Here is a 27,223-nt window from a genome sequence, read left to right as displayed (position 1 = left end):
CAGTTACTGATGTATGTGGTGATCCGGATCATTTTTAATATTACAGGTACCCATTGGTGAGGACTATCTACAATGTCATTGTCAACGTTGATGTCTGGTTTCAGGACTCTCTTACCTCCATGTACATCGGAGGTCTGCACGGAAGGAAACAAACCTACATTCCCTTAATTCATGTGCACACCCAAGTGATGGTTAAATGTCCCTAATTTATCTGATTCTGCATTACGCACACCAACCATGCTCTGGTAAAGGATCAACATCTTCATCTCCGCTAAATCTTCCTCCTATCACCGAAAAAGATGCATCACTTGTGACAGCTAGATTCTCAGAGGAAAGCGTTTCTTAATATTCACTCTATATAGCACTCTCATCATCTTGTACACTTCTATCAACTCACCTCTCATCCATCGTCGTTCCAATGAGAAAAGCCTTAGCTGCCTCAAACTTTCTTCATGCAACATGCCCTTCAGTTGAGGGAGCATTTTAGCAATTCACCTCTTCAGCCTCCCCATCCTTCCTCGCAACCAGAACTGAATCGAATATTCCAAATGTGATCTGACTAGGGCTTTAATGAGCTGAAGCAGCACCTCGCGGCTTTTCAAGTGGACCTCCCTGTTCATGAAAGCCAACACGTCATATAACCTCTTTACATCCCTATAAACATGGGTCACAACATTGAGGGATCTATTGATGCTTCTGTTCCGATACATTGCCAAGAATCCTTTCTTTACCCCTTTTTTGAAATCAGGTTCGACTATATAAAATGAATCTCTTCACTCCTTTCCATGTTGAATTCCACCTATTACATCGCAGCCTACTTCTAAATCCTGCAGTGCCCTGTTGCAAACTGCAACACCCATACACTTTATGCACCACGACTCTACATTATTTTATTGTAAAGCTTACGAACCTACGCTTCCATTTCCTCATGCATGTCATTTAAATATTAATCACAAAGAACAAAGGTCCCAGAGCAGAGAACGATGGAAAACCACTATTCAAAGTGCTGAAGGTTCAGTATATTCCATCGACTACAACCCATCTCTCGGCATGCAACTTTCCCTGTCCCTCATGCCTCTTTAGTTTGTGAATGAGCGGACTGTGGGGAACCTCATCAAACGCCCTACTAAAACTCTTGTGCACCACATCCATTGTTCCACCTTCATTAACATGGTTGCCACATTTTCAGACAATTCAATAAGTCTTATGAGGAATTACCTGAATCTCACAAAGCCATGCTGACCATCTCTAATCGTTTTCCAAGTATTTATAAATCCTGTCTATCAGAATGCTTTCCAATAACTTGCCTGGAACAGACAGAAGACTGAATAGTCTGTAATTCCCAGAGTTAAGCATATTTGCTAATATGCAATACCCCAATAGAAACATTTGCTACAGTCCAACCATCTCGGTCTTCTCCAATGGACAATTATGATGCAAAGATTAGAGTCGAGAATGTGGTGCTGGAAAAATACAGCAGGTTGCGCAGCATCCAAGGAGGAGGATAATTGACTTTTGAGGCATGAGGTCTTCACCACGCATAAGGCCTCATTCATGATGAAGGGCTCATGCGCGAAACGTCGATTCTTCTGCTGCCTGGATGCTGCCTGACCTGCTGTGCTTTTGCAGCACACACTCACGATTCTGATCTCCAGCATCTGCAGTTCTCACTTTCTCCAGGATGCAATGATCAGCCAAATGCACAGCAACTTATTTCCTTGCTTCCCGTAGTAAATTTGAGTATATCCGGTGTGGCACAGCGAGACTTATCTACTCTAATCGTTTTTTTTTCAAAGTTTGCAGCGCATCTTCCATCTTAACGTCAAGCTGATCGAGCGTATCAGTCTTTTTCCTGCTGTACTCAGCAATGACAATATTCCTCTCAGTAGGGAATACTGAAGTAAACAATTTATTCAGGAACCTCCCCAGATTCCTGCCACAGTTCCCTTCGCTATCCCTGAACGGCCCGACACTCACTTTATCCATCCTTTTGTTCCTTACATAAATGTAGAAGAATTCTCCCTAACCCGAGCCAATCAAACTTTTTCATGCCGCCTTCTAGCTCTCCTAAGTCCATTTTCAGGATATTCCTTGATACCTTGTCACCCTGGACAGCCCCGCCCATTTCTTCTCTCCTCAAACTTCAGTAAACTTCCTTGTTCCTCTTGACGAGATGTCCCACATCTCTTGTCAAACAAGGTTCCTTCAAACTGCCATCCCTTCTTTGCCTCAGTGAGACATTCCTCTACATTTCTGTCATGCATTTTCCTGATACGTGTGTTCTCAATTTAGGCGCCCCGTGCCTGCTCAATAGCGTTGCAATACCCCTACCACAATTGAATACTTTCGCATACATTCTGCTCCAATCACTCTCACCGAAATTCTCTCTCACTGAGGTGTCTGAAATCTGTCCTGTCTCGTCGCCAAGCATCAAATCCAGTATTGATTCCACTCTTGTCGTCTGATCTACATACTGAGTCAGGTTTCCTTCCTTGACAAACCTGACAAAAACTGCTCCAAACAACGCAATTAAACTACGGAGGCTCCAAACAATATTAGGCCAGTTGACGTCACCCATGACAACAGCCGTATTATTTCTGCACGTTTCCAAAATCTGCCTCCCAAGCTGTTCCTCCATGTTTCTGTTGCTATTTTGAGGTCTACAGAAAACTCCAAAAACCAGACGGCTTCTTTCCTTTTTTCTGAATTCACCCATACCGAGTCTGCAGAGAAATTCTCATTTGCATCTTCCCTTTCTTCAACTGTAGTACTATCGCTGGTTAGGAATGTCACTCCGCCAACTTTTCTATCTCCCAGTTTTTCCTGTTGAAACATCTAAACCTTGGATCATCTAACAGCCATTCCAGCCTGTATAATATGCCAGTCGTAATGGCTGCAACATAACATTTCCGATTACATTTCCATGCTGAAAGTTCATCACCCTTATTCCTGACACTTCTGGCGTACTTGCTACTTCATCCTCAGATCCATATCTTTGATTCCCTCCCCTCCGCCAAACTGATTGTAACGCTCCCAAAGAGGTCTAGCAAACCACCTGCCCAGGATATTGATGCCCCTCCAATTCAGGTGCAAACTTTCCTTCTTGTACATGTACCCCCTTCCCCAGACATATCCCAATGATCCACAGGCCTGAAGTCCTCCCTATTGCGCCATCCCTCGTAGTCACGTCTTCATTTTCACTCGCACTCTATTCCTAACATCAGTAGCCCGTGAAACTGGTAGCAATCTTGAGATTACTAGACGAACTGTCCTGCCTTTTAACATTAAACCTAACTCCTAAGAATCACTTTTGAGGTCGACATTGCCTTTTCCACCTGTGCTATTGATGTGTGCCAAGATTTCTGGCTGATCTATTTCTCCCTTTAAACGGAGAATAATCATCTTCAGAGGTGAATAAAAAGTATTGAGCAATCTTCTGGGATTGATGACAAATTGTTAAATCCTTCATTAAGGAATTCATCACTCCTTAATATTCGCAAAGATTCGCAAAGTCAGACCACACTCCATGGGGGTCAGCTTGGTTTTATGAAGGAGAAATCATGGTTGATTTATTTGCTTGACTTCTTTAAATATGTGACAATTGAGGTGGATAATGGGGATTCTGGTGATTTATTTAATGTAGATCTACGAAGTGCGTTTAATAAGGTGCTGCATAAATGTATAATCAATGGGATAAGAGCCTTTGCGGTTACAAATAACTCATATGCTTGGACCGAGGTTTGGCGAACCAACAAAATGCATTGATATTGAATAGGGATGTCGAGTTTCCTGGTTGGCAGTTTTGTGGTCATAGAGTGTAGGCCATTTCTATTTTAATCTACTTCATTACGTAGGAGGGGACAGAAGATACTACAGACAAATGTTCACATCAAACTAATTCAAGTGCAAAGGAAGGTTGCACTGATGATTAGACAATTTTAAAAAAATGGATATTGATTGGTGACGTGATTTCAGCAACATTTGGCAGTGAAATTTAACGTGGATAAATATGTAGTTATCCATTCTTTTCAGCCGAACATAAAGGCAACCTATTACTGAATGGAGCGAAAATTCAGAATGCTTAAGTTCAGAGGAATTTGGATGTTCTCGTGCTAATCAGAGAAAATCAGCATGCAGGTACAGCAGATGAGACAGTCAGATGAATTTGCAGCGCTCATTTACAAAAGAATAGAGGAGAAAGGGAAGACAGTGTTGCTGCAAATACGAAAGGCATTAGTGAGATCGTAAAAGGAGGACTATGAACGTTCTTTGAGGTGAGATGCCGTTGCATTCGAAGCAGTTCAGAAATGATTCACTCGATTGATTCCATAGATGAGCTTTTTCGTACAATGAGAGATGGAGGAATTCAGGCATTACTCTCTACAGTTTAGAAAAACGAAAGGCGATGTCGATGAACTGTGAAAGATGCTAAAGGGAATTGACAATGTAGTTGTGGTTCTGGATATTTCCTCATGTGGTTCCAATCAAAACAAGAGATCTCAATTTAGGGATAGGCGGAGCAGAGGTGAGGAGAACTTCCTACACTGAAAGGGTTGTGACTCAGTGTCAGCTACTGTCCCAGAATGCAGTGGATCTGGAAGATGGAGGAAATGAAGCGTTTTTGAGAGTAAAGTGGAACCGTGGCGAAGGTGACATCATCCATAGTTGTATTAAATTGCAAAGGATGTTCGAGGAGCTGAATTACCGACGGATTTTGCCGTTATTATTCAGCTTTTCGAATGTGATGTACAGGAATGTCTCAAAGGAGTTAACCAGTAAAGAAATTGGAAGGCCACGGCCTCGGGGTATGAGCACCTGATTGCTAAATCAGCGGGCAGTGAATGGTTGACTGGTGTTATCACGAGACTGTTGATGCCAGCACGCAAATAACGCTCTGCGGATCCGGGTCCGAATCCATCTGTGGCAAATAATGTAATATGAATTCAGCAAAATTAAACGTGAATTGTCTAATGATGACCGTGAATCCATTGTTGGAAAACCCCATCTAACTCACTGATGTTCTTTAGGGAGGAAACTTCCATGTTTAGAACATCGAACATCGAACAATACAGCACAGAACAGGCCTTTCGGCCCACGACGTTGTGCCGAACATTTGTCCGAGCTTAAGCACCTATCCATGTAACTATCTAATTGCCGCTTAAAGCTCACCAATATTTCTGACTCTGCCACTCCCACAGGCAGCGCTGTCCATGACCCCACCACTCTCTGGGTAAAGAACCTACCCCTGACATCCCCCCTATACCTTCCACCCTTCACCTTAAATTTATGTCCCCTTGTAACACTTTGTTGTACCTTGGGAAAAAGGTTCTGACAATCCACTTTATCTATTCCTCTGATCATCTTATAAACCTCTATCAAGTCACCCCTCATCCTTCGCCGTTCCAACGAGAAAAGGCCTAGCACTCTCAACCTATCCTCGTACGACCTATTCTCCATTCCAGGCAACATCCTGGTAAATCTTCTCTGCATCCTCTCCAAAGTTTCCACATCTTTCCTAAAGTGAGGCGACCAGAACTGCACATAGTACTCCAAATGTGGCCTAACAAAGGTCCTGTACAGCTGCAACATCACTTCACGACTCTTGAAGTCAATCCCTCTGCTCATGAACGCTAATAAACTATAGGCCTTCTTACAAGCTCTATCCACCTGAGGGGCAACTTTCAAAGATCTATGAACATAGACCGCAAGATCCCTCTGCTCCTCCACCTTACTAAAAACCCTACCGTTAACCCTGTATTCCGCATTCATATTTGTCCTTCCAAAATGGACAACCTCACACTTGGCAGGGTTGAACTACATCTGCCACTCCTCAGCCCAGCTCTGCATCATATCTAAGTCTCTTTGCAGCCGACAACACCCTCCTCACTATCCACAACTCCACCAATCTTCGTATTATCTGCAAATTTACTGACCCACCCTTCGACTCCCTCTTCCGAGTCATTAATAAAAATTACAAACCGCAGAGGACCCAGAACTGATCCCTGCGGAACTCTACTTGTAACTGGGTTCCAGACTGAATATTTACCATCTACCACCACTCTCTGACTTCGACCGTTTAGCCAGTTTTCTATGCAACTGGCCAAATTTCCCACTATCCCATGCCTCCTGACTTTTCGCATGAGTCTACCATGGGGAACCTTATCAAATGCCTTACTAAAATCCATGTACCCTACATCCACTGCTTTACCCTCATCCACATGCTTGGTCACCTCCTCAAAGAATTCCATAAGACTTGTAAGTCAAGTCCTACGCTTCCCAAATCCGTGCTGGCTGTCCCTAATCAAGCAGTGCCTTTCCAGATACTCATAAATCCTACCCCTCAGTACCCTTTCCATTACTTTGCCTACCACCGAAGTAAGACTAACTGGCCTGTAAATCCCGGGGTTGTCCATATTCGCTTTTTTGAATAGGGGCATAACATTCGCCACTCACCAGTCACCTGGTACCACCCCTGTTGACAGTGAAGGCGGAACGATCATTGCCAACGGTTCTGCAATTTCCTCTCTTGCTTCCAACATAATCCTAGGATATGTCCCGTCAGGCCCGGGGGACTTGTCTATCCTCATATTTTTCAAAATGCCCAACACATCTTCCTTCCAAACAAGTATCTCTTCTAGCTTACCAGTCCATTTCACACTCTCCTCTTCAACAATACGGTCCCTCTCATTTGGAAAGACTGAAGAAAAGTACTCATTCAAGACCTCTCCTATCTCTTCCGACTCAATACACAGTCTCCCACTACTGTCCTTGATCGGACCTACTCTCGTTCTCGTCATTCTCATGTTTCTCACATACGCATAAAATGCCTTGGGGTTATCCTTGATCCTACCCGCAAAAGATTTTTCATGCCCTCTCTTAGCTCTCCTAATCCCTTTCTTCAGCTCCCTTCTGCCTATCCTGTATCCCGACAACGCTCTGTCTGAAACTTGTTTCCTCAACCTTATGTAAGCCTCCTTCTTCCTCTTTACAAGACATTCAACCTCCCTCGTCAACCAAGGTTCCCCCACACGACCATTTATTTCCTGTCTGACAGGTAAATATATATCAAAGACACGTCATATCTGTTCTTGAAAAATTTCCACATTTCAACGACATCCTTCCCTGACAGCCTATGCTCCCAACTTATGCTCCTCAGATCCTGCCTTACGGCATCGTATTTAACCTTTCCCCAATTGTAAAACCTACCCTGTTGCACGCACCTATCTCTCTCCATAACCAAGGTGAAAGTCACAAAATTGTGGTCACCATCACCAAAATGTTCACCCACTAACAAGCCCATCACTTGTCCCGGTTCGTTACCAAGTACCAAATCCAATATAGCCTCCCCTCTGGTCGGACAATCTCCGTACTGAGTTAGAAAAGCTTCCTGGACATACTGCACACACACCACCCCATCCAATCTACTTGATCTAAAGAACTTCCAATCAATAGTTGGGAAGTTGAAATCGCCCATGACTACTACCCTGTGGCTTCTGCACCTTTCCAAAATCTGTTTCCCAATCTGTTTCTCCACATCTCTGCATCTATTGGAGGGCCTAAAGTAAACACCCAACAAGGTGACTGCTCCTTTCCTATTTCTGACTTCAGCCCATACTACCTCAAATGACAGATCCCACTCGAACTGCCTTTCTGCAGCCGTTATACCATTTCTAATTAGCAACGCCACCCCTCTCCTTTTTTACCACCCTCCCTAATCTTACTGAAACATCTGTAACCAGGAACCTCCAACAGCCATTCCTGTCCCTCTTTTATCCACGTTTCCGTGATGGCCACAACATCGTCGTTCCAGGTACTGATCCACGCTTAAGTTCACCCACCTTATTTCTGATACTCCTTGCGTTGAAGTATACACACTTGAACCAATATTTGTGTCCGCAAGTATTCCCTGTCAGTACTACCTTCTTCACAGCCTCCCTATATTCTGGGACATCCTGACAAACAGCTAGCCCACTTGCTGGACTACAAGTCCGGATCCCATTCCCCTGCCAAATTAGTTTAAACCCCCCCGAAGAGTGCTAGAAAACCTACCTCCCAGGATATTTGTGCCCTTCTGTTTCAGGTGCAACCCGTCCTGCTTGTATAGGTCCCACCTTCCCCAGAATGCTGTCCAATTGTCCAAATACATGAGGCCCTTTCTCCTACACCATCCTTGCAGCCACGTGTTCAACTGCACTCTCTCCCTATTCCTTGCCTCACTGTCACGTGGCACCAGCAACAACCCAGAGATGACGACTCTGTCTGTCCTAGCTTTTAGCTTCCAGCCTAACTCCCTGAGCTCCTGAATGACCTCCCCACCCCTCTTGCTACCTATGTCGTTGGTGCCAACGTGCACCACGACTTCTGCCTGCACACCCTCCTCCTGAAGGATTCTGAAGACACGGTCCGAGACATCTCGGACCCTGGCACCCCGGAGGCAACAAAAAATCCGAGAGTCTCGCCCATGTCCACAGAACCGCCAGTCTGTCCCTCTAACTACAGAGTCTCCAATAACTAGCGCTCTCCTCCTCTGCCCTTTCCCTTCTGAACCTCAGAGCTGGACCTCGTGCCAGAAACCCGGTCACTGCAGCTTAACCCTGCTGGGCCGTCCCCCCCAACAGTATCCAAAGCCATATACTTATTGTTGAGGGGAAGGACCACAGGGGATCCCTGCACTGCCTGCTTCCTCCCCTTCCCATCTCTAACTGTTAGCCAGCTAACTCTGTTCTCTGGCGTAACTGTGTCCCTGTAGCTTCTATCTATCACCCTCTCAGCCTCCCGAATAATCCTAAGTTCATCCAACTCCAGCACCAGTTCCCTAACGCGTTCTGTGAGGAGCAGGAGCTGACTGCATTTCCTGCAGATGAAGTTGGCAGGAGCATCGGTGGTCACCCAGACCTCAAACATCCTCAGGAGGAACATTCCACTGCCTGCGCTGCCATAACTCTACACTGAGTCTCCAAAACAAGAACACTGAGTAGCTTACCTGTGGACTTTAAAGTTAGGTTAGAGGAGGTGGATGGGAGGGAGGACCTACTTTGTAAGGCCTAGGGTCTAGAACACACCAACTCAAATATCAATCCCTTACCTTCCCGACCAGCTCTGCGCTCCAACCTCACTTTCGCCAAGCTCCCGCCGCTTTCTGCTGTGAAAAGACCGTTGGCGTCGAGATAAGTTCTTAAATATCAATTACTTACCTTCCTGACAATCTCTGCGCTCCAACTTTACTTCCGCCCAGCTCCCGCCGCTCTCTGCTGTGAAAAAACCGTTGGCGTCGAGGTAAGTTCTTAAATGTCAATCATTTACCTTCCCGACCTGCTCTGCTCTCCAACTTCACTTCCGCCCAGCTCCCGCCGCTCTCTGCTGTGAAAATTATGTTTCCATGTGACTCCAGACTCACAGCAAGATGTCTAAGTCGTAACTGCCCTCCTGGCAATAAATGTTGGGCAATCCAGCGCTGCCCTCATCCCATGAATAAATTTAAAAAGAAACAGTGGAGTCACACCGTGACAATCTCTGCGGCTTCAACTCGGTACAATCTATAATAATCAATTGGAGGAATGGAAGAACTATTCTGTAGTGAAGATCGCGATGGCACTACGATGGTGAGGATTCTGCAAATAGATACAGATGGATAAATTCATTGGATAATAGTTTGATAAATAGAATACGAAGTGAAAAGTTATCTTTCTTTTTCGGAAAGAATGGAAGGTACTAAGCTTCTCAAGTGGAGAGAGATTACGAGACTTATTGAAAAGTTGGGTAATGGAAGATTCACGCTGAACCATTCAGACATCGGATGTGTTTACCCGTCTCTCTGACTGTCTGCTTCCTGATGTTCCCAGTGGCCACATTGCTGTCAGGTCACATGGGATATTTTGATATGATTTGTTGGCACTGGGGAGATTGGAGGGGGGGTGTTTTTAAACGTGCATCAAGCCTTTATCCGAGAGGCCATCCTTTCATTCTACGTGGAGAAACGAAGACTATGAGAATGACTGATTGCTTCTGTATGAAGGGGCTGTGTCTCCTGGCAAGAGAGTGGGCATTCACATGATGTACTATGTATTGTAAAAATTCAGCATTAATGGAGTGAGTGTTCATTCATTTCTCTACATCTTGGACGTAGGTTTGCTTGTCAGAACCTCAACCTGAGCTACAAATCTCTCAACACACACTTCATCTGCCTTTCCCCATTGACATGGAGACCCCGCTTAGCCATCTACACCAACAGGAATCTCCATATTCTGGGAAAACAAGGATACGCTCGGACGCCCCCTGCTGAGGGAGAAAACATTCACCTCATCCATCATATACTGTGTGTATATCTTCCGTCACCAAATGGTGACATAAATGCTGACATTCTAGATATGTCACCAACTCATGCTGGCAAGCTTTAGATCATAGAAACTGAATGAAAATAGTGGACGAAGCACCGGCAATAACTTCTCAATAACAAGAATCCGTCAGGCGCCACTCAGCTACAAGCTAGATGCCTGGTCCATCATAGTAACACTGGAGGGGCTTCCTTATCTCACTGACCAAACGATTACCTGCGAGGGACAAATACAAGCGTTAATTGGGCAGGCACAGACAAGTCTCCGAGATGACTGTCAAAGCTGGCGAACTCTCCTCTACCCCAGTACAACATGCAGCACCACATGAGACACACAACATTTGATTGCTTCTGAATGTCACGATGCCAGCACTCGATACACTACAGAGCAAAACCCAAAACCAAGGAAAGACACAGGGGGACAGTGAAATGCGTATTAAAGATAGAAACAGACAACTGTTCAATTCAGAGCACCTTGTGGAAACATGGCAAAGTAGACAAGGTAGTGGGAATAACTGCAGCAGTGAGACCTTGAAGCATTTAATCACAAAAATAGAACATTGCATAAAGGCATTGCCAGATTAGATGAAATGGTTCGTTATATCAAAGTCCAAATATGTATCTCGGAACTAATCCAGACACCATCAATTGGGATAAGGTCACAGCCCAGAATGGAGAACTGTGCAGACTGTACTCGTGCATTGTTCAGTAAACGGGACTGTCTGACCAACACTTGCAGTATTGAAAACATTTGCCAGAAAATTGGCGCTTTACTTACACGATGAAACTGCCTGGCATGGGAAATTTGAAATTCCTGCTGTGAGTCACAGTAAATGGAACTCCCAACAATTGATGTCTCTATATCTCCGTTGCACCAGAACAAGGCTGTGTATAATTTTAGGATCATAAGGCGATAAGAACTAGATGTGGAACTAAGGTCATTTGGCCCATCGAGTCCAATCTGCAATTAAATCAAACCATTCACAGTTTGCCTGTGTATTTATGTGTCCGTATGTGCATATGTGTGCGCGTGCACGTGTGTGTAATCTGTTGAAATATTAACAACTGGCAAGGGTTTGGGCAATCGACAGAGAGAAACTGATGGATGTTTCATAGACAGATGTGTTGATGTACTTGTGAATATTAAGATAATTGCCAGATGCGATAACAATAGAGATGAGTGTGCACAAGAATGAGCGACGGATGAATGGATTTTTAGTGTCAGTTCGGATACAGGCCATGAAGTATCGACTAGATTTGCTTCTACAGGTTTGAAGATGGGAGTGCCAACAATAGAAAATTGCCATCAATAAGACCGTATTTCGTAGCTCAAGACTTAAAAAGAAGATCAGATGAGCCCGTCCGTTATATTTAGGAAGTTTGAATGTTTAAAACTAGAAATGGCCAGGGTATGGTGTTCGGAATCAGACCATGGCCAAAGGGATCACCATCGTTGTGATTCGTCCATTTCAGCCTCATACATTGGCCAGGGATTGGACAGAGTCAGAGGAAGGAAATGGACCTTTTAAGCAGAACAGAAGGCAGTGACCTCTCTGCTGCGAATATTTAAATGACGATGGCTGTGACACAATGAATCACAGTTCACATCTGAAACTGAGCAGGTCATGTTAGAGACCCAAGAAGGACACTGCCAGAAGCAAAGACCGAAAGTATAAATGAGCGATTTCACTGATGAAGTTAGTGGTGGTTTATAGATTGAATATCTGGATTCAAAGTCCCAGCCAGAGAAATAATATCAGCAGGGCGATTCGAATAAATGAGAACAGCAGTAATAAATTTAAACATGGTTTATAGAAGTACTTAATGTAGAGAGATACTTACCAGGAAAACCAACGATAGCCAAGATTGGATAATAAAAATATTGAATAATGTAAAGTGCATATTCGATCCGATACGAGAAAGGAAACCAAACGTATGTAGAAAGAAACCAAATATCCCAGGATAAACTTTTATCCAATGTTGTAACATTCCAGTGTTTTGTTCTCAGATTCTGATCCATTGTTAGAACATTCCCGTCTAATGTTCTCAGATTCTGACCGCTGCTTCCCCTTTCTTTGGATCTACTGATCCCCATTAGTGCTGTCAATGATGCTCCTGCTTCTACTGTGGGCATGCACATTGAAAGGAATATATTTATCATTAAAAGATGAAAATACTCAACCAGGATAATGAAAATCCATGGAGACTGACATTAATCACAGTCGCTGAACCAGATTCAGTTAACTCTTTCCCGACATCACTTTTCTACATCAACAAAGGGGAACATTTGAACAGTCTCGATGGAATGGATGAAAGTTATCGACAGATGAACTATCAACCTTTTCAATGTTTCTACCTTTTATGTGGCGGTAGTAGCAGAACACTGGAAGGTTGTATATGTTCCACCGTGTTTATATAAAGAGACAGAGATAATATAACGACCAGCTGCATAAAATGACTTTTGTGGAAGTCCCCAGATACTTTAACTATATTTGTTGCCAATTGACTTCGTGTAATGCTGCTCCTAGTTTTAAATGCACTGTTAACAAATCTTTTCTTAATCTTGAGGCATCATTCAGCGCATTGAAACGACTGCTCAGGAACAGGAAAAAGCAATTCTGCCTGTATATGCCTCTTAGAGATTGGAGGTGGCCAGTTAATGCTCACGAGCGTATTTGTACTAGAAAAGTTGGGAAGATGGCCTATTCGCAAATTTTGCAATAGAAATCACTCAAAATAAGAGAAGTTTAACGGCAGCTGGACGAGTTGTTGCTGAGAGGGCATTGTGTTTTTTTTTTATGTTTCTGTAACTGAAATGCGAAGGACCTCCATTAGAAACAGTTTAAGGACGACTCATCATGCACAGGTTGCCTTTTTTTAACTAGAGTTGGACCTGTTACAGAAGAACAGAGAAAGGATGTTCAGGCTCTCGAGTCTGTTACAGAGGGACAGGAGAAGACCATCGGCATCTCGGTCTTGTTACAGAGAGACAGGAGTTGGCCATTCAATCTCTCGAGTCTGTTACATAGGAACAGCAGGAAGCCATTCAGCTGCGTTAGCCTGTTATGTGAGTCCATTCAAACTTTCGAATGAGTTTTGCGGGAATTATTAGTTGTAATATAATTATGGAAAAGCCTGACGCAAACATTAGAATGTTGAAATGGATTGATTCCAACTTTGAAAGTGTCGGACAAACACATTAACAGTCTGATTAGGAGACGCTTTTCATACGTAAAGGGATGGTTCGGAAATGAAAGGCTTTCAAAAATTGTATAAAGACAGTCCAGAACATATGCGTTCATATTAGTGAGACCGGCAAGCCTGGTAGTTTCAGGGAGTGCTGGATGACTAGCGATATTGAAGCTCTGCTCAAGGAAAAGGAAAGAGGCATATGTAAGGTGAAAATCTTGGATCAAGTTAATGTCTAACAGAGCATAAGGGCAGAAAGGAGCATAGTCAAGGTGGAAATCAGGGTGGAAAAAATGAGGCATGAGATGGCTGATGAAATACGTTAACAAGACTTTGAAGAAATTCAAAATATCAATTACTGGCAAAATAATAACTAGGGAGAGAAAAGTCCACCTTTAAGATCAGCCAGCCTTTGCATGTATTAAACTGCAGCAGATGGGTGAGATGCTACATGAATAGTCCCACTCAGTAAATTGTTTGGAGTAGGTTCCAATAGCGAGAGATTTGGGGAAATATAGAGTGACATCTTAAAAATTATGTGAACTACAAGAAGAAATGATAGACATCTTAAAATGCATAAAGGCGCATAAATCCCTGGGAGGTTGTCATTTCTACCTCAGAACTTTGCGGGAAGCTAACGAAGTGGTTGCTCAGCCCTTTGTTGATATATTTGTATCATCGAATGTGATAAGTGACGTGGCAATAAAAATGGAGGATGGTTGATGTAGTGCCATTCTTTCAGAAAGTAAGGAAAAATCAGGGAACTATTTTGTGGGTAGACTGGCGTCAATGGTGGTGGCGTTGCTGAATGTGATTCTGAGGAAAAGAATTTAAATGTATTTGGAAAGATAGAACCAGAAGAGAGCATTATACATGGGAAACCATGACTCACTAACTTGATAGATGCTTTTTGAAGATATGAAGAAGAATATCGATGAGGGCAGAGCAGTGAACATTGGCTTTATTGAACTCAGTAAAACATCTGACAATGTTCCGAATACCACCTGGTTACCAAAGTTAGATTGCCTGGAATACAGGGAGACATAGCCACTTGGATACAAAATTCATAGAAGGTTGGAGTCAGAGCGTGGCAGTGGAAGTTCGTTTATTGGACTTGAGGTCAGGGATAATGGGCTTACTGCAAAGGTCAGTTGTGTGTGCACTGCCATGTGTCACCGTTCTAAATTATTATGATTTGAACATACACGGCACGTTTAGTAAATTTTTAGATAATTTCAAACTTGTGGTGTGGTCGACAGTGGAGAACATGATCTCACATTACAATGGGTCCTTGCGTCAGTGAGATGAGAGGTGTTAGATGGAGTTTATTTCGGTGAAATGTGATGTGTTGCAGTTTGACGAGATAAATCAGGGCAAGACTTATAGGTGGGGCCCTGTAGATTGTGGCCAAACAAGGAGACCAACATAGAAATTTCAGAATACCTACAGTGTGGAAACAGGACATTCAGCCCATCTAGTATGCAGCGACTCCCTTAAGAGCATCCCACCAGACACACCCCTACCCTACCCCTCTGACCACACATTGAGTGGCGGTATTTGGCGGTGAGGGAAGCTCATAACCAGGCCAATACCTCTCACGTATGTTTAATATAAGCATTCCATGAACAGGTTTCTGTTAGGATTTACCATTTCTAATTCGCTCGGGGTTCTTCAGAGGAAGAAGTATGTGGTGTGGGTGAGGCAAGTGAAAAGCACACATACAACGATTGTACTAGTGCACCCACTTCCAAATCACCTCCACACAGCTACCTTTACCCTTTCATGTTATATAGCCTGTTGTCCGTGGAGAGGGTTGCAATGCATGCTGAAGGTGCATCCATCCGTTTTTCTACTTCTTTTTTCTACATACATTTAGCAGATCTGCCTCTAGACTGCAGATACACTAAGTCTCAACAGGAGATAGCATAAACGAAGTGCTAAAGTACGTTCAGTCGTTATTTTGGCCTTTCGCCCCTGGAAGGCATGACCCACCCCATGTATTGAGTGATCACAACGTCTCTCATATCCATTTATTGCACCAATGTGATCTATGAAGGAACAGAATATTAAGGAGTTGAACTGGAGAATGCATCCTGTCACAGACAGAGTGAAGGGTGGATCCATTGCTTCTGAGAAGGCCATGTTGAGAAAACTAACAAGGTGGGACAGCATCCAGAGATAGCGGGGAATTGTGCGATGGAAATGGGCAAGGGAGAGGTTAACCTTTGTTTTAAGGGATACTTCGGCTGAACTAACAGAAGTTAGAAAAGTTTGTTTTAGCAATTGGAACAGGAGTGGTGCTGAAGAAGAATCGAAATGGTCTGAGATAAGGTGGAATCTGCAAACTTTAAATGACAAAAGATTTCATGGAAACAAATCTAAACGGATTGCTGAATGGTTCAGTAAAGAAAACAAGAGCCCTGGAAACGAGCAGGAGAAGACGCGTTTATTCGATCTGTTCCATTCGTCAAATTGATTGTGGCTGATTTCAGACTTCAAATCCAGCGTCTTCTCCATTTCCCATGATGCTTTGAGACACCAGAAAGTTGTCCATTTCAGCCTGAAATGAACGAAGTACCCACAATCCCCAGCGATATCAAATACCAAAGACTCCGAGATACTTTGAGGAAAAAAGGCGTCACCTCCTCTCACTCCCAAGTAAGCTTTTCGTTGACTTGAGATTGCGTTCACGTGTTTAAGATTACCGCACCCGCGGGAATAATTTCTCATCATCTCCCCTATCAAGCCTCTGTCGTTCAGAACTTATGTATTTCAATTGAATCGTTTCTCAATTTTCTGATAACTGAGTTTATGGACGCATAGCATGCAATCTTGGCAGCAAATAGTGTAATGATTTTATAATTTATTCATGGGTTTTTGGCATTCCTGGCTGTCTGCTGGCTTTTGTTCCCGATACGTAGCAGGTCTGGAGGAAGCGGTGGGAAGTTGCTTTCTTGAACGGTTGGATTCCATTTTGTGCAGTTAAATGCACAGTACTGTAAAGGAAGCAGTTCCAGGATTTTCAAACATTGGCACTTTTTTGGAACTGAATTTTTGTTCAAGCCAGGGTGGTGAGTGGTTTGATGTGAAATTTTCAATTGGTGGTTTTCCCATTTATCTGCTGCACTTTGCATTCCAGATAAGAGTGCTGTGTGTTCAGAAGTTGCTTTGTATGGAATTTCTGCCGTGTATCTTGTCTATGGTACGCATTGCTACTATCGGTCGTGGAGATGGGGAATTTGTTGCTGTGAAGCTGAGCAAGCTGCACTGCAAGTTTATTCTCCCTAAATATTGAGCGCACATCTGCACCATGTGGTTACACATTGCCTGTTTGGCAATTTTATTTTAGTTCAGATTGTTTACTTTCTTGCAGGATTTTCGTTTAAAAATAAACACAAAACTGTGGATAACCTCCGCTGGATGGAGAGAAACGATGCAGGAAAACAGCAGGAGTCATTCCTTGCCCATTAGAAAAGGAGTATTGTCGTGTTTCTACTCCTTCTTATCCTTTCAGTCCTTTCCTCACGTAGACTCCTCGTTCCATTATTTGCTGCATCTAACCTTGTTTCTCAATTACTTGGATTTATTCATTAATTGAATTATTTTTATCACTGGATATTTAGCACCATACTTTATCTGGTCTCTGAACGTTTTCAGTGTCACTGCATAAATAAATGCATTTGTGCAGCAGCTTATGTTCCGCAGCATAAATACAATTATTTCAAAGAGACGATAAACAGCATAATCCAATGAATAACCAGCATTAAAGTAATATAAAATACAGCCCAACCAGAGGAGTATGAAGCTGGCAGATATGGCAAAGAGTAAAATCGCAGACTTCTTTCTGACTCTCTATCTCTGGATCGTTCTCTATTTTTCTCTGATTCCCCAATTCCTCACGCACCTTAATAGCCTGGAAGATGTGTCTGACAGTCAGAATATTGAGAAAGAGAATAAAAATGAATGGGAACATTGGTGTTAAAAATTGTTCAAAATATCTGAAACTTATCCACCGACGGTCGTAATAATAACTGGACCAGACATGACAGTACCATTTAATGTTGTTTATAATCGTTCCAGGTTTAACTCGAAAGTACGTGGGAATGTTCTTTAACGAAAAGAAAATACAGTTTTCTTTGTGCAAGACGTAGTTTTCATCTGATGAAAACAAATGGCGACAAATCGATCGAAAGAAAAGGCAACAGTGAACCAGACAGAACAATCAATGGTCAGGTGGTGGAGGACATTGATAAGACTGCAAACCGGAGTGATGCTCAGGAAACACCGTGGATAATAATTTTTTTGAAATCGGAGTAGTACGACATAAAATACAATGAATAGTAGGTCAGACGTTGCCATGGCCACCAGGTAGATAGTGCTGCATTTGGAAAGACCACATTTGCCTCGAGCTGAAATTACAATCACCACGAGACTAACTGTAAGAGAAAGGACAAGAAGAGATTTCAAGTTGCTGATGGAGTATTATTCATGTACACTGGATGGAAAGACAAAAAGATGATTGTTGTACCTTGTAATATAAAGTTTAAAGGATTTGAACCACATAACAGTAAACACGTTCTAAATAGACCATTTGCACTTGTAAAAGACATAGTGAAGAATATGATCAGCGGATTGCTCATGAAAACACGATCATGTATTCTTTTCTTGGTGTCGGCAGTGGTTGATTTCATATGCTTCACAGACTACACAGACTGGCTGGGGTTTCCCATATGACCACAACATCCACCACAAAGACACTTTGGATCAGTTAAGCAAAGAATGGGAGACACCCTACATACATATGGATTGCAAAATTTCTGCATTTCGTTTTGAAGCCAACGCTTGTCACTTATCAGACTAAACGAAATTTTATCTTACTGTATATTGGCACAGACCTCTTCCTTACCTAATGCATCATACATGGTCCGAACCATTGTGCAATCACAAGAAAATATCTTTTATTTGGAATTGATGGTGGAAGGAAATGCATTGCTGAGGCAGATACAGATTTTTGGGCCTAGTATATGACCCTGAATAGTTGCTGCAGCGACGTTCGACAGTTAAAATGATTGTGTTACAGCAGCCGAAACCATTTTCATCTGTGGTCAGGATGAAACCAGGTAGAATGAGATTACGAGAATATAATCTCATTGAGTTCTTTGTTTTTTTTTGAGGGCTGCCTTATTGTGATTCACTATTTGTGATTTGTATGTGAAAGAATTGAATGTTTTTTTCAGGAATTAGAATTTAACTGTAAAAATAGGCACAATTGATTGATGAACAGAAAGCCAATCCTACGGTAAATGTAAGGCAAACAGTCCTAAGTGTGGCACACGACAGATTTAACATGTGAATATTGGGAAGGTCAGAGGTCATCGTACAAAATACAAAAAGCAAGTGACAGAGTTTGAGCCCCAGAGAGTCGGAATGTTTGCCATTATGACGCTAAAAGAAGAGAAATGCTTATAAATCAGGAAATTGGATTTGTAAGCTTTGAAGTGGCATGGGGTATGACAGATGGGAAGAGAATACACAGCGTTTTGTGATGTGATTACGGAAATGATATTTCCACGAATGATGGAGACTGCAACTGAGGTTCATTAATGTGTACTGCTCATTCAGGGTTAGAACACTTCGTAAATGGAAAGGCTTAATTCGATGCGATGCACTTATTGTCATTTATTAGAGATAGCTGTAATATTGCAGCTACTGAATTTAGTTATTGTTGAAACAGACTTTTTTTCCGATTGCTATTCGTATTTTTATTTTTATATGTTGCCTTAAAACTGATTGATGCACCCAGTTCTCATCGAGTGCTCTTCCTCCTAATGAAGCCACACATCACAAAGTTTAGGGCAGCGATCTCCGAACAATTAACTGTAGGCAGATTATGAATTGCAGATTTAACAATTGTTAATCTTATTCTAACCAGATACAGATGGCAAGTCGTGACAACATTTCCAACTCTATATCCATACTTATTAATGTTCAGATAAGACATTAGTGTAGCCATGGAGCACAACTTGTCCGAACCTTGCTAGAAGATTAATCAGCATCAAAAAAAATTGCTTGAATCAACATGATGATGTCTTCATGGAATTTTGTTGAATGACCGTTATTGCTTTCGGAACATATTGCATCTGTTTATCTTCAATGGGACATTTCATTTTGTAAACTTAGCATCAAACATAATCAACCAAACCATTGTATATTTACAAACTGCATTGAGAACTTCATCACTGTACAGTACAAAAATGAGGATGGTCATCCAAACGAAGCACTCACTGTTTCATATTCTTATGGTCATAGTTACCTTTGCAGTCACTCTGTCACTGGAATTGGGTGTCAATTTATTGACCCACATGCAATATAGGTCTACAGTAAAAGATACTCTTAGCAAAACTTACAATTGGACTCACAGGTAGTCTCCTCTCAGTGCTCCACACTTACGATAATGCTACATTTACAGGTCTCCACAGAAAAGCAAGAATGCTGTGTCATAAGTTTCTATTTGAGCAGTTTCCCACACTCAGTGCAATTCGATAATGGAATATCCTCCTCGTATCGTGTGACCACTGGAGCCAGAGGATCCGGGCTGAAATTCGTGATCCTTGTTCAGTACAATTACACAATCAGTAAGCACTTCAAATAGAGTCATTCCTGGAGATCCAGATCAATTGCACACAACATTCCAGTCGATCGCGGGATAATATAGAGTGCCTGAAAGCTGCAGACAAAAGGTTTTCTTTATTACAGTTGAGAAGTTACACGACAGAAATAGTTCGGAAATATTAACCGCAAACATTAATATCACACATGAAGAACTCATCCTGTCCCAGTCCAGTGGCCATTAAGTGAAGGGATAAATATAACCATTATGTATGTCGATGGATCAGCATTCAGACAGCACTCCATATCAGGGTGTAAGATACTCTGGAGAAGGAAAGACCAAACTTCACGACACGATTATACTCCAAGAATCCATCGCAGAATGTTTTTGCCCCAGAACTCTCAGTCTACTGTGTTGTACTAACCTCTGGCATTATGATAGTAATCTGTGTTCTCTGAAACTTACAGAGGCTTATTGGGTAAGAAATAAAATTTATTTGACTAACAAGTCTGCATTTTCCTTCAAGTGAACCATTTTGGATTGGAAGAAGACAGGCCATTATTGCATCAAATTGCCTGATCCACTCCCGTGATGTAACAAACCCTGTACCAGATATATCCCAGCAAGCAGTGTTGATGTGGCAACCCTGACATTTGGGCAAAACAGCAGGTCCCTGTATTCTTACTTCACTCTCACCAGCAAGATAATCCCTACCCCTCAATTGCCTCAAAGCATTCTGGGATAGCTCAGCACCTCAATGTGACCTTCAATAAATCACCTCACTTTAAACAGTGATTCGAAAACCATGAAACATTTCATCGAAGCAGAAGGAGCTGAACATGCTGAACTGCCCTGCGTGGGGTCAATGCCCAGAATGCTCATCCTCACCCAGGACAGGTTTAGTCGTAAACAAGTTCCCACAAAGTAAACACAGGTGAGTTTTTCCCACTCACCTCTGCTTTCCACTCATTCAGAGAACAAGGAACATGTGACGTTGTTAAGAAGTAGGTTGGCTCAAATCGGCTCAAGATCTTGAACTGCATCGATATAGCAAAGCAATTACAACTGTTGGCATTTATATCTCTATATAAATTTGTCTGTGTGGTGTTAATCAAAATCACTGCTTGGACAGATACGCCAAATGAAAATCGCATTGATGCCCCACACCATGTGACAAAGGACATCATTCAAAGCAGGGTCGACAAACGGTACATATTAGTTTAGCAGTGCGCTGCTGATGGATTAGAAATCAATTGGTGACTCTGATACATTGTCTAACTCAACAATCACCTCAATTCTGAACATCAGCACACGCAGCAGGGCTAAATTCTACTCTGTTTTGCCAGATATTCGTGAGCCTTATTGGAACCTTGGAGCAGTAAAATAAAATGAAATATCTTAAATTGTACTTCAGTCACCCCAAACCGACTACTCTTCCATCTGGGAAAACCTATTGTTCCACACAATCTCCAAAGTTCTGAGTCCTCTGGATGGGGTACAATAATAGGAATTTATCAAAATTGACGGAGACCTGCAGTCCAATGTATAACACGACGGTTTCACAGTAAATTGGTCTAAATTATATCCCGGATGTTCATCTCCAAAATGATAGAACCGGAAAAATAACAGCGACGATAATAAGAATAATAATAAATATAAACATAAATTCAGATCCAAATACGGAGTAACAATCCCAATCAAATGCCCTTATATGCCATTCATATAGACCAGTATCGTTTGGGGACCATCGAAATATAACACAACAAAGGGAAAGTGGGAAATATCTTGTTGACAAACCTGTTTCACCACTGTTGGATTGCTGCTGCCACAAAATTGAAGATCTCATTAATTTTAATATTCGACTCCGCCCGACAGTACTGTGCATCTTTTGATAAATAACACTACTCACATGTCTTTTGTAGAAACAAACAATCCAGAAAGACACATCGTATTTGGAACCCTGTGCTCAACACCACTCCCAGCAATCTGTCCTCACATATATCGTGGCCCCACACACCTACGGACTGACGAAAACACACAAGATGTTCAAAGAAATCTGTGCTGACACTCACTTGTCACTCCGTAATGACATACTCAAACAAAACATTGCCCACCTGGTATCTGCTCTCCCATTTCGAACAAGATACCTGAGAGAGATCCACCAACAAAATAGCTTTGCATCAAGGAATTCGAAACACCTTACTCAGAGGTTACTAAGATGTCGGTCGTTACAAAAACCATCTGACTGATAGTAGGGTTTGAACTACCACGGAGAGAGAACGGTCTTCCTCAACACTCTCTCGACCAGCCAGGGCCAGTGCTCATTCAAAATCCAACAGTGTGGCCTCAGTGCCAACCCATTCTGCGCGGTATAGAGAAACAGGCAATGCTGCACATTACTGAGGAGCCTCCTAATCAATAAACTACTCACTTTAAAATCAGTAAGTGGGGCATTGTCATCTGCCATCGGTATTTGCCATGCTAAATGGAAAGGAAGTAACTATTAATCATAGAGTGGAAATAAGTTTGATTTAATGCACAGATTTGTAAAACTGAATTGTTTCAAGACTTACCAGAAACACCAAAAATGGCAAAGACGGTATAGTGTAGTTTTTCGATAATTGTCCTTTGAACATACATTTTGCTGTTTGTGTAATAGCCTCTGATGTCCTGCTGCTGACAGTATGTCTGAATTGGAGAATTACCAGGTGCTGACACAGTTCAAAAGATATTATTTTATATCAAGTGGTGCCCCACTGGGCAACATTGAATTTTTATCCAACATTTTTAACAAACAGTTTATGACAGAAGGTTTATTTTAAATGTGTTGTGATTCTGTTCGCAGAGCTGGAAGTTTTTGTTGCAAACGTTTCGTCCCCTGGCTAGGCGACATCATCAGTGCTTGGGAGCCTCCTGCGAAGCGCTTCTTTGATGTTTGCTCCGGTGTTTATAGTGGTCTGTCCCTGCCGCTTCCGGTTGTCAGTTTCAGCTGTCCGCTGTAGTGGTTGGTATATTGGGTCCAGATCGATGTGTTTGTTGATGGAGTTTGTGGATGAATGCCATGCCTCTAGGAATTCCCTGGCTGTTCTTTGTCTGGCTTGCCCTATGATAGTAGTGTTGTCGCAGTCGAATTCATGTTGCTTATTGCCTGCGTGTGTGGCTACTAAGGATAGCTGGTCGTGTCGTTTCGTGGCTAGTTGATGTTCATGTATGCGGATTGTTAGCTGTCTTCCTGTTTGTCCTATATAGTGTTTACTGCAGTCCTTGCATGGTATTTTGTACACGACATTCGTCTTGCTCATGTTGGGTATCGGGTCCTTCATTCTGGTGAGTTGTTGTCTGAGCGTGGCTGTTGGTTTGTGTGCCGTTATGAATCCTAGGGGTCGCAGTACTCTGGCTGTTAGTTCCGAGATGCTCCTGATGTATGGTAGTGTGGCTAATCCTTTTGGTTGTGGTATGTCCTCGTTCCGTGGTCTTTCTCTTAGGCATCTGTTAATGAAGTTGCGCGGGTATCCGTTTTTGGCGAATACCTTGTATAGGTGTTCCTCTTCTTCATTTTGCAGTTCTGGTGTACTGCAGTGTGTTGTGGCCCTTTTGAATAGTGTGCTGATGCAGCTTCGTTTGTGTGTGTTGGGGTGGTTACTTTCATAGTTTAGGACTTGGTCTGTGTGTGTGGCTTTCCTGTATACTATTGTAGTGAATTCTCCGTTCGGTGTTCTCTGTACCATCACGTCTAGGAATGGGAGTTGGCTATCCTTTTCTTCTTCTCTCGTGAATCGGATTCCTGTGAGTGTGGCATTGATGATCTGGTGTGTTTTTTCTATTTCCGTGTTTTTAATGATTACAAACGTGTCATCGACATATCTGACGCAGAGTTTGGGTTGAATTTGCGGTAGGACTGTTTGTTCTAACCTTTGCATAACTGCCTCTGCTATGAGTCCCGAGATTTGTGATCCCATGGGTGTTCCGTTGATTTGTTCGTATATCTGGTTGTTGAATGTGAAGTGTGTTGTGAGGCACAAGTCCAGTAGTTTAAGTATGCCGTCTTTGTTGATAGGTTCAGCGTTCTGTTTTCTGTTCTGTATGTCCAGTAGGTTGGCTATTGTTTCTCTGGCTAGGGTTTTGTCAATCGAAGTGAACAGTGCCGTCACGTCGAATGATATCATGGTTTCTTCTTTGTCCATGTGTATATTTCTGATGATGTCCAAGAATTCCTGTGTTGATTGCATAGAGTGTTTGGATCCGCTGACCAGGTGTTTCAGTTTCTGTTGTAGTTCTTTGGCCAGTTTGTATGATGGTGTCCCTGGCAGTGATACTATGGGTCTGAGTGGGATGTCTGGTTTGTGTATTTGAGGTAATCCATAGAATCTGGGGGTGTTGTTGCTTTCCGGTTTCATTCTTTGTAGGTCAGCTCTGGTTATCTGTCCGTTTTTTTTTGTAGATTCCTTAGTGTGTTATTTATCCTATTGGTGAGTTGTGGTGTGGGGTCAAATTCCTTCATTTGGTAGGTGTTGATATCTGCAAGTAGTTGTTGTGCTTTTCGGATGTAATCAGATTTATCTAGGATGACCGTCATTCTGCCTTTATCTGCTGGTAGTATGATTATGTTCTTATCGTTTCTTAGTGATTTCAGTGCTTCCCTCTCCTTGGTGTTGAGGTTATGTGTTTGTCTTTTCCTTATTATCATAGGTACGACAGTTTGTCTCACTGTTTGTTGTGTCTCTTCTGTCAGTCCATTGTTCCTGAGTGTGCATTCTAGTGCTGCTAGGAAGTCTGCTGTCTTGGCGTCCCTGTGGTTGTAGTTGAGTCCCTTGGCCAGTATTGTTCTTTCCGTGTCTGTGAGCTGTCTGTGGGAGAGTTTTTAACCCAGGTGTGTGTTGTAGTGTCCTCTTTGTTGTGTGTTAGTTTGGCCATTTTTTCTTTTAGTGCCGTTTTTTTGCGGTGTGTTGTCCTGTTCTGTCCTATGGTGACAGCCTGTTCTATGGTCCGGGTCCATTCCTGATTCGTGGTTTTTGAAATTAACGACTTTTGGCGCGCAATTTCATGTCTGTATCTGTGAAGTCGGTTGTGCACGTCTGTGATCATTACCTGGATCATCCTGAATCCGTTCTGCTTGGCTGTTTCCCTGGCTTGTGGATTGTTGACTGGTGGTATGTATCTGACACATTGTGGAAGGATTCGATTCTTTCGGCATTCGTGTAGGAACCGGAGTTGTTCGTATGTGGCGCTTAGTCGGATAGCGCAGGATTCCCATTTCCTGGCTTGTCTCAGCGTCTCTCACCCGTAAGTGTTCAAAGTTTGTGCGAAGATTTGTAGCTTGGGTGCTCGTGGTTGTGGTTCTGTTCGCCGAGCTGGAAGTTTTTGTTGCAAACGTTTCGTTCCCTGGCTTGGCGACATCATCAGTGCTTGGGAGCCTCCTGCAAAGCGCTTCTTTGATGTTTCCTCCGGTGTTTATAGTGGTCTGTCCCTGCGGTTCCGGTTGTCAGTTTCAGCTGTCCGCTGTCGTAGTTGGTATATTGGATCCAGGTCGATGTGTTTGTTGATGGAGTTTGTGTCATAGGGCAAGCCAGACAGAGAACAGCCAGGGAATTCCTAGAGGCATGGCATTCATCCACAAACTCCATCAACAAACACATCGATCTGGACCCAATATACCAACCACTGCAGCGGACAGCTGAAACTGACAACCAGAAGCGGCAGGGACAAACCACTATAAACACCGGAGGAAACATCAAAGAAGCGCTTCGCAGGAGGCTCCCAAGCACTGATGATGTCGCCCAGCCAGGGGACGAAACGTTTGCAACAAACAATTCCAGCTCTGCGAACAGAACCACAACATATATTCAAATCTATTAACTTTAACATAAGCGTTTCGATAAAAATGCTTCTGAAATGGTTAATAAATCTTGAATGAAATGCACTAAGTTTGAGTTTGCTTGATTCTTTCTTCCAATCCAAGAAGTAAAATTAAATTTTCCCAAGTTTACACGTCCCACTCCCTTCCCAGCAAACCCTTTTCACTTGATCTGTCCAGTTGTGTTTCATCCAGTCATAAGGTTAATGCTGCGCCACCAAGTGGACCACTAATATAAATGCATCTTTCACACTGTCTGATAGAATTCTCCAGAGGCAGAATGATGAGACACCATTTCGTCTCAAATCGTCACACAAATCGTCACACCCGCGGGTCATGTGATAATAAAAATCAGGAACATTGCTCCACAGAAACGTATAAAAGGCAGGCAATGGAATTAGAAAGTTGAATCAGTTTAAGAACTAAAACTAAAAGTACTCCCAATGTCAGGACAGCCTGGGTTAGTAATGCATAACTCGACACCCCAAATGTCCAACTAAACATTCATCAGCCAAAAATGTCAACGTTCAGTCACATATGCAGGCACAACAGATGGACAAACCAAGGGTGGATTCTCTCAACTGGAGTTTTTCTCACACATATGACTCATGGAGCATAAATTCTAGGATCTATTTGACACACCACACCTCTCAAATCACATTAAGTGAGGCTGTGATATGTTTTATACAGGAATATTACTGAACAGAAACCCTCAAAAATTATAAATCACAGCTCGATTTCGATCAGGCAAGGCAGTACTCAGATGTACAGTCGGAATTCAGCACCAATCATTGCAACTGTTTGCAGAGTCTGGATCCGATCTGGTCTCGAGACTCTGAAGACGTCTCTACTGGTTATAGTTTATTAGTTCAGGAAGCTATATATGTAGTAGGAATCCCTTATGAAAACAATTGTAGATTTTTCAAATAATCCATCAATTTAGATTTGCCTCCGCCAAATCTGATATCTAGAACACCCAACGATCTGTAACTACTCGAGACCTGATAAGAAATTCACACAACAAAGTTTTCCCATGTATTTCAATTTATCATTTCATCGTTAAACATGAAATTTATACCTCTGTAAGGGACAAATGATCAACTTAAATACAGAAATTTACACACGTATGCCTTCTCAAATTTGAAATGAACTGCTCATTTGAAGAAAATCAGCACACACAGAGGCTCTCCCTAAGCGGTAAGAACATTGGTTGCATATGTTGTGGTTCTGTTCGCCG

This window comes from Chiloscyllium plagiosum, unplaced genomic scaffold (genome assembly GCF_037043375.1).
Source record: "Chiloscyllium plagiosum isolate Xiang-an unplaced genomic scaffold, Cpla_swu_hap1 HiC_scaffold_18, whole genome shotgun sequence".
Classification (NCBI taxonomy): domain Eukaryota; kingdom Metazoa; phylum Chordata; class Chondrichthyes; order Orectolobiformes; family Hemiscylliidae; genus Chiloscyllium; species Chiloscyllium plagiosum.
Note: the sequence above shows the minus strand (reverse complement) of the source record.